General features: G+C 35.5%; 1 long non-coding RNA gene and 1 other non-coding gene across 2 annotated transcripts; both read right to left on the bottom strand.

Moving 5' to 3' along the window:
• Positions 1-253: 253 nt before the first annotated feature.
• LOC102435220 lies at positions 254-7,086 on the bottom strand. The gene is made up of 2 exons (XR_330966.3): positions 6,958-7,086; positions 254-826 (listed from the first exon to the last, which is right to left on the bottom strand). It is a non-coding gene; the product is annotated as an uncharacterized LOC102435220 (long non-coding RNA).
• Positions 7,087-7,616: 530 nt separating this feature from the next.
• On the bottom strand, positions 7,617-7,742 carry LOC111824609. Its single transcript, XR_002827716.1, has one exon. It is a non-coding gene; the product is annotated as a small nucleolar RNA SNORA11 (small nucleolar RNA).
• Between the last annotated feature and the right edge of the window lie 1,451 nt (positions 7,743-9,193).

A 9,193-nucleotide genomic window follows, 5' to 3' on the forward strand; every position in this document is an offset into this window, starting at 1 on the left:
GAATTATTTGCAAGGTGAGGTGAGGACATTTTAAACCTGTGCAAATTAAATATATTTTTTTCTGTTTAGGCAGTAAAAGAGCTGATGATAATGATGCTTGCTCACTATGAATCACATTGAAACTACCTTTAATTCAATTTCTATCTGATAAAAAATATAATACGAATATCTAACTTTGATGGTATATGAACTAATGGCCAAGTGGTGAAAAACTCTATAAGATAATAAATACTACCAATAAGTTCCGTATCCATACTATATGATATATAAGCTTTAATTTGTCACATAAAACTTCAATATTACTTTCTGCCAGAAATTTAGCAACTCTTTTGATACAAATGCACATAATACTTTCATGCTAAAAGTCATAAAAACTGAATAATTCACTCAGCCAAATTCACTTTTTTTTTGCATTGAGTCTATTTTTATCACTAATCTTACATTGATTTTATGTTAAATGTTCATTACATCTCTGCAATATTCCATCTTAGTATTGGTAGCACTAATTTAACTTTTTTAGGTTATTTTATTTTCCAGTTCAGGGCCCTTAATTGGTAACAACATATACTGCCAGGTTATAAATGCTTTATTATTATTACAATTTTAGCACTGAGGAAGCTTGGTGGTGAATATCTGGCCACTTGATGTTGTTTTGAAAAAGAGGTCAAGTTCAGACTCTCTTTCTGATAGAATGTAAAGTACTTCTACACGTGTTATCTGTAATTATTATGAAAGTTAATCTTAGTCACTAAAAGAGGATTCACTATCTGAACTTTCTTCTGCATTTTTTTCACCTTCGCCATCAGGCACTGGAGCATCTGGCCTCCTGAAAGAGAAGGGGAACGTTTTTAAAGTTTTTTCCAGTTGAAAGAAGCACTTACTCATTGTAAATTAGGTTCATCCTAGAATATTGCTGCTAATAAATCTGCCAAGTCTGCGTCCTTAACTGAGAGAGACTCCCACTCGCCACCGCAGCGCGCTCTCCCTGGCGTCTCCGGCATTGTGGGGATTAAGTGCCTTTCCTGTGTGGGCCGTGGCACTGTCTTCTCTTGCCAGTGCTTACAGAGTGTGCTGCTTCAGCACTTTATGCTCCTCATTGCCATGGAGATCAGCTATAGACAGAGATGCGATCAGGGGAGGCTGGCAGGACCATTGCCACAGCCAGGCAGCCTCCAAGTGCCTGAGGTACAGAGGAAGAAAAGCCAGCAGTGGAAAGAAAGGGAAAATCCTCATGTTCAGGAAAGCTGCAGGGAGAAATTTTTTAAGTGGAAGAGAGTTCACGAGTGGCTACTGAGAAACACAGGCAATAGAAAATCTGTGGGGGCAAAGGTTCTTCATTGTATTGAATGTTTTCACTTATGTGCAACATGGACATATGAGAAGGGTTAAGCTCCAATTCTGCAAGGCTGTGCTATAATAAAACAAAATAAAATTTAATACTGTCATTAAAACCGTCAACTAGATAGGCTCCACCATGCTTGTCAGTAAAACCATTCAGTTCACCTGGGAGCACTATCACTCAGTCTGTGTCCCTGCTACCAAGAAAGAGAATTAAGTGAGCAAAGTATACTTTGGGGGAAACTAAAAGAGAAAGGAGGAAAAATACAGCTGCTCTGTCCTAATAATTAAAATCTACCACTTATGTCACCCTCAGCCCCTTGATTCTTATTAAAGATTGGGAACATCAACAAATGCAACTCTTCTTTGTCAGACATATAACTATTGTGTTTCTGGTTTCTTGGGATATATTCCTAGAAGTGGGATCACAGGTTGGCTTATATTTTTAATATCATACCTGGCATACTACAAAACAGAACAAATACTGGCACTGCTTTCTAGTCGTCACATATAAACCCATTCAATTTTAGATTATGCCTACGAGGAAAACATATGCACTCAATACAGCACAACTTTAAAGCTGGCCACAGCATTTCTAGGTTTGGACTGATGCTCTGTCTGCCTAAAATACTAACATGGGACCACAGTCTTCATCACTACCCATGGAAGCAAGAACTCTAGAAGCAGTGGGCATGAATACCAGGCACATTTTCCCAGTAAGTTTCTCTTTGCTATATAGTTGATTTCTTATTGTCTTCACTTTGTTTAAAAAGGAAAATTTGCTAGAGGGAATTATCTGACTATTACATCAAATTACATTAGTATCTATGGCACCTCAAACAAATAAAACAATGTACACAACTCCCCTAAAATAAATGCTACTTAAGAAAAGGGTAAAAGTAGCTTAGGCCTAGAAGAGAGTGAAACAAATAAAATTAATTGATTTATGTGTGTAACCACTTTTTGATGTATATAATGCTGTATGGCATAGTGGTTAAGAACAAAGACTATGAAGTCAGATTGACTGAGTTCAAATCCCAGCCTTGCTACTTATTTGTTAGGCAACTTTAGGGAAGCTATTCAACCACTCTGTACCCAACTGACTGGATTGTTGTGTTGATTAAAATAAATCACTAAGTGTAAAGTATACTGAATAATATCTGGCATATAGTAAGTATATTAAATGTTATTTTCTATTATTTTTATTGTAGAATTATTATTATTCTCATCATTATCATGTGCCTACTATTTGCCAGGAACTGTGGTAGGTGCCAGAGATACAGAGATGAAAACCAAACAGTTCCTGCCCTGCACAAGCTGATATTTTAGGGGGGAGATAGAAATGCAATCAATTATTATTATACAGTGTGATACACACAAACACAGTTGTACAAGCTACACGTGTGAAAAGAAAAGTAATTCACTCTACTAGGGTTGGTTAGAGAAAACTCCAGAGATGAAGATACTTGTGCAGGGTCTTGGGATGTGAGTAGGAGTTTGTCAGAAACAAAAAATGTGGGAATAGGTGGGGATGAGAATCTGAGTAAAGAGAAAAAATGGGAATGGTATGATGCTACATTAGGAAGCTGGAAGCCATTCAGTAGCTAGAGGGTAAGGTATATTGCGGTGCAAATGTAGATGACATCAGATAATTTGGCAGGAGTAATAAGTGAAGGATAGGGAAAAGTTATATAAAATAAGTTTTCACTGCAATTGCACCAGTTTGGGATTCTTATGTAGTCATTTACTTCATATTCACGTTGTTATGTAATAATCACCACCATCTCCAGAACTCTCTTCATCTTGCAAAACTGAAACTCTATACCCGTTAAGTAATAACTCCCCTACACACTTTCCCTCCAGGCTTTGGCAACTACTATTCTACTTCTGTCTTTCAATTTGACTATTCTAAGTGGAATCATATAGTGTTTGTCATTTTGTGACTGGCTTATTTCATTTATCATAACAAAGGTTCATCCATGTTATAGCATGTATCAGAATTTCCTTCCTTTCTAAGGCTGAATAATACTCCATTGTGTGCACATAGTAGATTTTGTTTGACCATTCATCTGTGGATAGGCATTTGGGTTGTTTCCACCTTTGGGCTACTGTGAATAATGCTACTATGAACATGGGTATACAAATACAGGGTGGGGCAAAAGTAGGTGTGTAGTTGTTCAGATGACAAGTAATACAATAATCAATAAATAATAATACAAGATTAAACTCTGTGTTTCTGTACTCACAATTGTAAACCTACTTTTGCCCCACCCTGTATATGCTTGAGTTCTGGCTTTCACCTTTAGGTATATGCTCAGAAGTGGAACTGCCAGATTACATAGTAATTCTAGGGTTATTTTTTTTGAGGCACTGCCAGACTGTTTTCCATAGTGGCTATATCATTTATACATAGTACATAAGTGTTCCAATTTCTTCACGTCCTTGCCAAAACTTGTATTGTTTGTCTTCATTCATTTTTAAAAATTGAGATATAATTGATATATAACATAAAATTAGTTTTAGGTATATAATACATTTTGTTATTTGTATATAGTGTGAAACCATCACACATTAATTCTAGTTGACATCCACCCCATATATAACTTCAAAAACTTTTTTCTTGTTATGAGAACTTTAAAGATCTATTCTCGCCTGGCTGGTGGGTCTCAGCTGGTTGAGCTTTCATATATCTTTTTATTTTAGTGGCATTGGAAACTAACAGGACTGACTCTTGGTTAATTATAACTATTGTTATTTTTGAAAACTTGGATTTTTAAAAATAATCACTTAGAAGTAGCAAACAAAAACCATTTATTAATAATCACAAAGAAGTAGCAAACTTTAAAAATAATCACTTAGAAGTAGCAAACAAAAACCTGGTAATTATCAGGCATTTACTTCAGTTTCATAGACTTCCTAAAATTCGGTGATAGACATTTTTCTAGGAAAATAGGCAGGCTCTCTTCTCCTTTAGCATGTTAAACTGCTTTAGTTTAAAATTATGTACTCTTTACTACTGAAATTTTATACATAATCAAATAATTTATTTTCTGATCAGTATTTATTTCTGCTTTGCTCTTTGCTCAGTACAGACTATCTTGACTATTTTTTCTAAGTTATATGAATCTGTCTTACTATCTGAGGCTAATAAAAAAAGTGTAGTTAATACTTTAAAAGAAAAAAGAAACAGAACAATCTTTCACTGAGAGTTCTTGGCTGAGGCTTAATATGTACCTAAGATTCTAAATAAAAGTACACTCTTCACTTGGGTGGCACATTTTCTTCTCCCTCATCAGCCAAGAGCTTTCTTCCAGCGTGAGGCTCCTTAACTTTTAGGTAAACATGATCCTCCAAGCGCCAAAATTCCTCTTTAACAAGGCAGTTGATTCCACTTCTCATATCTGGCTAAGTGTCGTTGGAGCTGGTCTAGTAGTGGTGGTGACAAGTTATAGTGAGTCACCCCCACTCCAACCAGTGCCCCTTGTGACCAATGGCCTGGACTTATGAGGTAATGGGTCAGAATTCCAGCTCCAGGCTGTGGTTGAGGAGCAGCTTTCGTGTAAGACGATGTTTTAACTGTTACTGGAATTCTACCCTAAAACTTGGCACCACCTTGTAACCAAATGTTTCTTAACATTTAAAGACAATGACATACCCTCAAACTTGCTAAGTGAGATATACCAAGGAAGGATTGGGGGTACCGGGAGTTCTCCCCTCGGTAGTCATCCATGAACTTCTTAGGGTAGTGACACCTAAATGGAGTCTTGGAGAATATGAACTTAGCCAGGCCAATAAGAAGGGGGAAGGAAGTTCCATGGAGAAGAAAGAAAACATTAAAAGACATCAAAAGGGAATAGGAAAATGATACAATCAGAGAAGAGCCAGTAGTGTTACAGCTACACAATAGAGGTGATATGGAACAGTGGCAAGAAATGAAGCTTGAGTGAGAATCTGGGTCTTGATGACAAAAGCATTTATATGTAATTCTAGTGTTAGACTACATGCTGAAGGTAATGGAGCGTCACACAAAGATTTGAAGCAAGAATGAAGTATTAATGGAAACACTCAAGCTTTAGTGACAGACGAAAAGAGAATTGGGAAACCAATCAGGAGCTACTATCATAATTCAGGTGAGAGATGATGAGAGTTTGAACTAAGCAGCAATGAGCATGGAGGTATGTGGTCAGATGTAAGGGATATTAAAATTGAGACTATCGTAGTGACTGACAGTCTGGGGTAGGGAAGAGGACACAATCAAGGATGACTTTCAAGTTGCTAGTGTGGGCAGCTGGTTAAGTAAAGGATTATGAAGGTTCAGTCTGGGCAAGGGATAACGTAAAGCCAATAAGAGGTAAAAGGAGTGGATAGCCAGCATCTGCTGATGCTTGTAGGGCTGCTAGTTTTCTATTTATTACATTTTCTCTAGAGAAAAAAAATCAGACTTTTAAAAGTCATTTTAGCTTTCTACTGTGTATTTCGTCTACTGTGTATTTCCAGAAGCAAAAAGGAGGCCTTGGTCAATGTTAAATATATTTATAACATATATGTCAATGAGTACCAAAATGGATTGGACCCATATGTTCAATTCACATTCTAATATATGTCACAATCCATCTGCTTTTAAAGTGTGTGTCAGAATTTCCAGAACAAATGTCAAATATCCTGGAGATGTCTTAGTTCAAATTACCAACCTATGCCATTGGACTTCAGTTACTTGGATATACACTAAATGTAGATACATGTTGGAAATCAGTTCTTGTAGACTTTTAAAAAATTCTTAAATTTCATATTTTAGAAGATAAAATAAGAAAAAAAGATTGTTTTATGGTGTTTCACATGCAAAATGCACAGTTTCTTGAAGGGCTTGAGAGCCAAGAAAAATAACAAAGCAGTATATTGCTAGTAGAATACAAACGCCTGGAACACACAGCTAAGTACATCGGGGTGGACCAAAACCCCAAACTGGAAAGACTTTTTACAAGTATCCAGATACTTGCAAAACAGACTACTTCTGAATAATCCATTAAGATATATATATTTATCCAGGATGAGCTATGTAGCAAGGTTTGCTTGGATGAAATAAATTATTGACAAATTTCTGAGCCACATATTTATAGCATTTCTCAAAAATATATTATAAAACTCACAAAAACTGATATCTAGTTCCATAATAATCATTAATGTGGACCTAGAGTGACTTTACCTTATTTATTTCTCAATCTGACTCAACTTAGATCTTGGTAAATTTCCTATATATTAAGGTATTAAACAAAAATCTGGTAGATAATTAAAAAAGAAAAAAAAAGAAAAAGGTAGCATGGAGAGAAAAACACCACTGCTTCTTGAGGACACTACTGCTGTGCAACAAAACTGCCATCAAATTCCATCTCTCTGGATATATAGATTCATCACTGATCTACTATAACTGCCCTTAAATGTGCAAAGGATGGTTTTAACAGCATAGGATAGATTTTTCATTCTTGTAAAACTATTTATGAATGTAGTTCCCTCAACTATAAAATACTGTATAGGAAAAATATATCGTTTGAAATCTTTTTATTATAACTGATATATTAAACATCTCGGCGGTAATATCATTATATTAGAAGAATTACTTACTCGAGAAGATCTGGGTCTAGTCCTTCTGATATCATTTTGTTTCTTATTGCCATCACTGGGACACCCTAAGCAAAGGACACAATATAATAATTCAATGATTAAAAATGCTTTCTTCATAAAAACAGAAAAGAGACCAATGGATCAGAACTGAGAGCCTAGAAATAAAGCCCAAGCATACATAGTCAACTAATATTTGACAAAGCAGCCAAGATTACTCAATAGAGAAAAGACATTTTCTTCAATAAATGGGGCTGGGAAAATGGAGTATAAAAGAATGAAACTCAATATGAAGAGTTTTCACAGTTATATCTCTCAGAGAAATGCTACAGATCTTGACAAATTAAGTTCAGATCATTGTTAACTATAATCCTCATTTTTTAAAATAAGGAAATATGCCCAACCAGTGTGCGCAGTGGTTGAGCGTCTACCTATGAACCAGGAGGTCTCAGTTTGATTCCCAATCAGGGCACATGCCTGGTGGTGTGGGCTCCATCCCCAGTGGGGGTGCCATGCAGGAGGCAGCCAATGAATGATTATTTCTCATCATTGATATTTCTATTTCTCTCCCTCTCCCTTCCTTTCTAAAATCAATAAAAATATATATGAAAAAATAAATAAGGAAATATATTAAAATTTAAAATATTTACTTTTTATTTTTCATGTATAGGGCATAATGTCACAGGAAGGTCATAGTATCCTGCCACCCGTGAGGAGTAAGCCCAAGTCGCTGTTGGATGTGTTATACACAGAGCCATTCTTCAGGCACTCTGCTCTCTTTACACCTATTAATTATTTACTTTAAAAAAAATGTCCAGAAAAGATGCCTTTTGCAACCCTCATCTCTTATTCTGGCTATGGAGGAAGAGAAAGTCCACGTTCCCTGCAGCCTGCTAGGCTCGAGGAGGATGGGAAAGCAAAGGCTTCCGCTCAGGTTCGCAGGTTTCCAGGTTTCCAGGAACACTCTCTCCTGAGAAGCAGCAAAGGCACGGCTGCCATTTGTAGGCCCGTTTATACATTTATCTTCAGAACTGCTATGTTTAATTTTATAAATTAGTAAAAATTAATCTGTTAAGACTTGGCTAAAATGAACACCGAAATGCATCCTAAATATTAGATGGATGAAAATAAATAGCACCATCACAAAATTCTCTTAAAAAACATACTCCTGAAAGTAATATTGTTTCATGGGGGCAATCACCAAGGTATTCTGCAAATGACAAAGAAGGCAGAAGATAAAACTCTGGGCTTCTTGTTTGCTTATGAAGTTTAACAATAAATCAAAGACAGAAAAATGAAAGTTGCGTAGGGGCATTCATTCCATGTTAACAGACTCTTAAAGTAAGCATGAGAATAAAACTTGCACCATTTTTAAAATATAGCGTGTCCCAAAAATGTATACACATACTTTGAATAATTATAAAGGCAATGTTTATTAAAATACATTTTCAAAATTGAGCTGTTAAAATATACATTTTTGGACACCCTATATATAACCTGGAATTAAGACTTGAGAGATTTTTAAATAAAATATACTTAATAATCACTTGATAATAAAATTTATATAATAGTGGAGGAGAAAGCTGACTACTTGAACAACAAGATTGGGAATTTTATTTGATAATTACATGCCATTCAACTATTCAGTATAACAGAGAAAATTAGAAGTTTGAAACTGTTCAAAGAAGAAAACACTAAAGTACTAAGGAGAAATGGAAAAGAGAGCAGAGTTAACATCATACTTCTTTAAAAAGACCTATCAGTTTCTGTTAACTACGGTTTGATGGTATAAGGTCTTTCTACAAATTCAACTGTGATTTATTTATTATACTTTAGCATAATCCACAGGAAAGCATTAGAAAGGTTATACAAAATTACAAAGCTGAGAAAACAGGAGGGAGAAGAAATGAGGTTGAAAAAAATTTCCTAAAATATAGCAAAGGAAGTGTGTGTAGGGTGGGGTGAGGGGAGGTGGTAACTGGTAAGGGAGGACTGGGGAACAGGGAAGTTGATGGAATTAACTAGCTCCCTATTTTAACTTTAGTTTCATGGGATTGGTTATAGTATAAGAATAATAGTTTTACCCTTAGTTTCTCAAAGCTGACTCCAGCAAAGGATACAAATATTACATTACCAAAATTTGGTGAGTCTCAGTCGTTTCTGTATATAATATCATAAAAGAAAATACACATACTATATATCTCGCCTATTAGAAGACTCTACCACTATCATCAGCTTA

This window comes from Myotis lucifugus, unplaced genomic scaffold (assembly GCF_000147115.1).
Source record: "Myotis lucifugus unplaced genomic scaffold, Myoluc2.0 scaffold_2880, whole genome shotgun sequence".
Lineage (NCBI taxonomy): Eukaryota > Metazoa > Chordata > Mammalia > Chiroptera > Vespertilionidae > Myotis > Myotis lucifugus.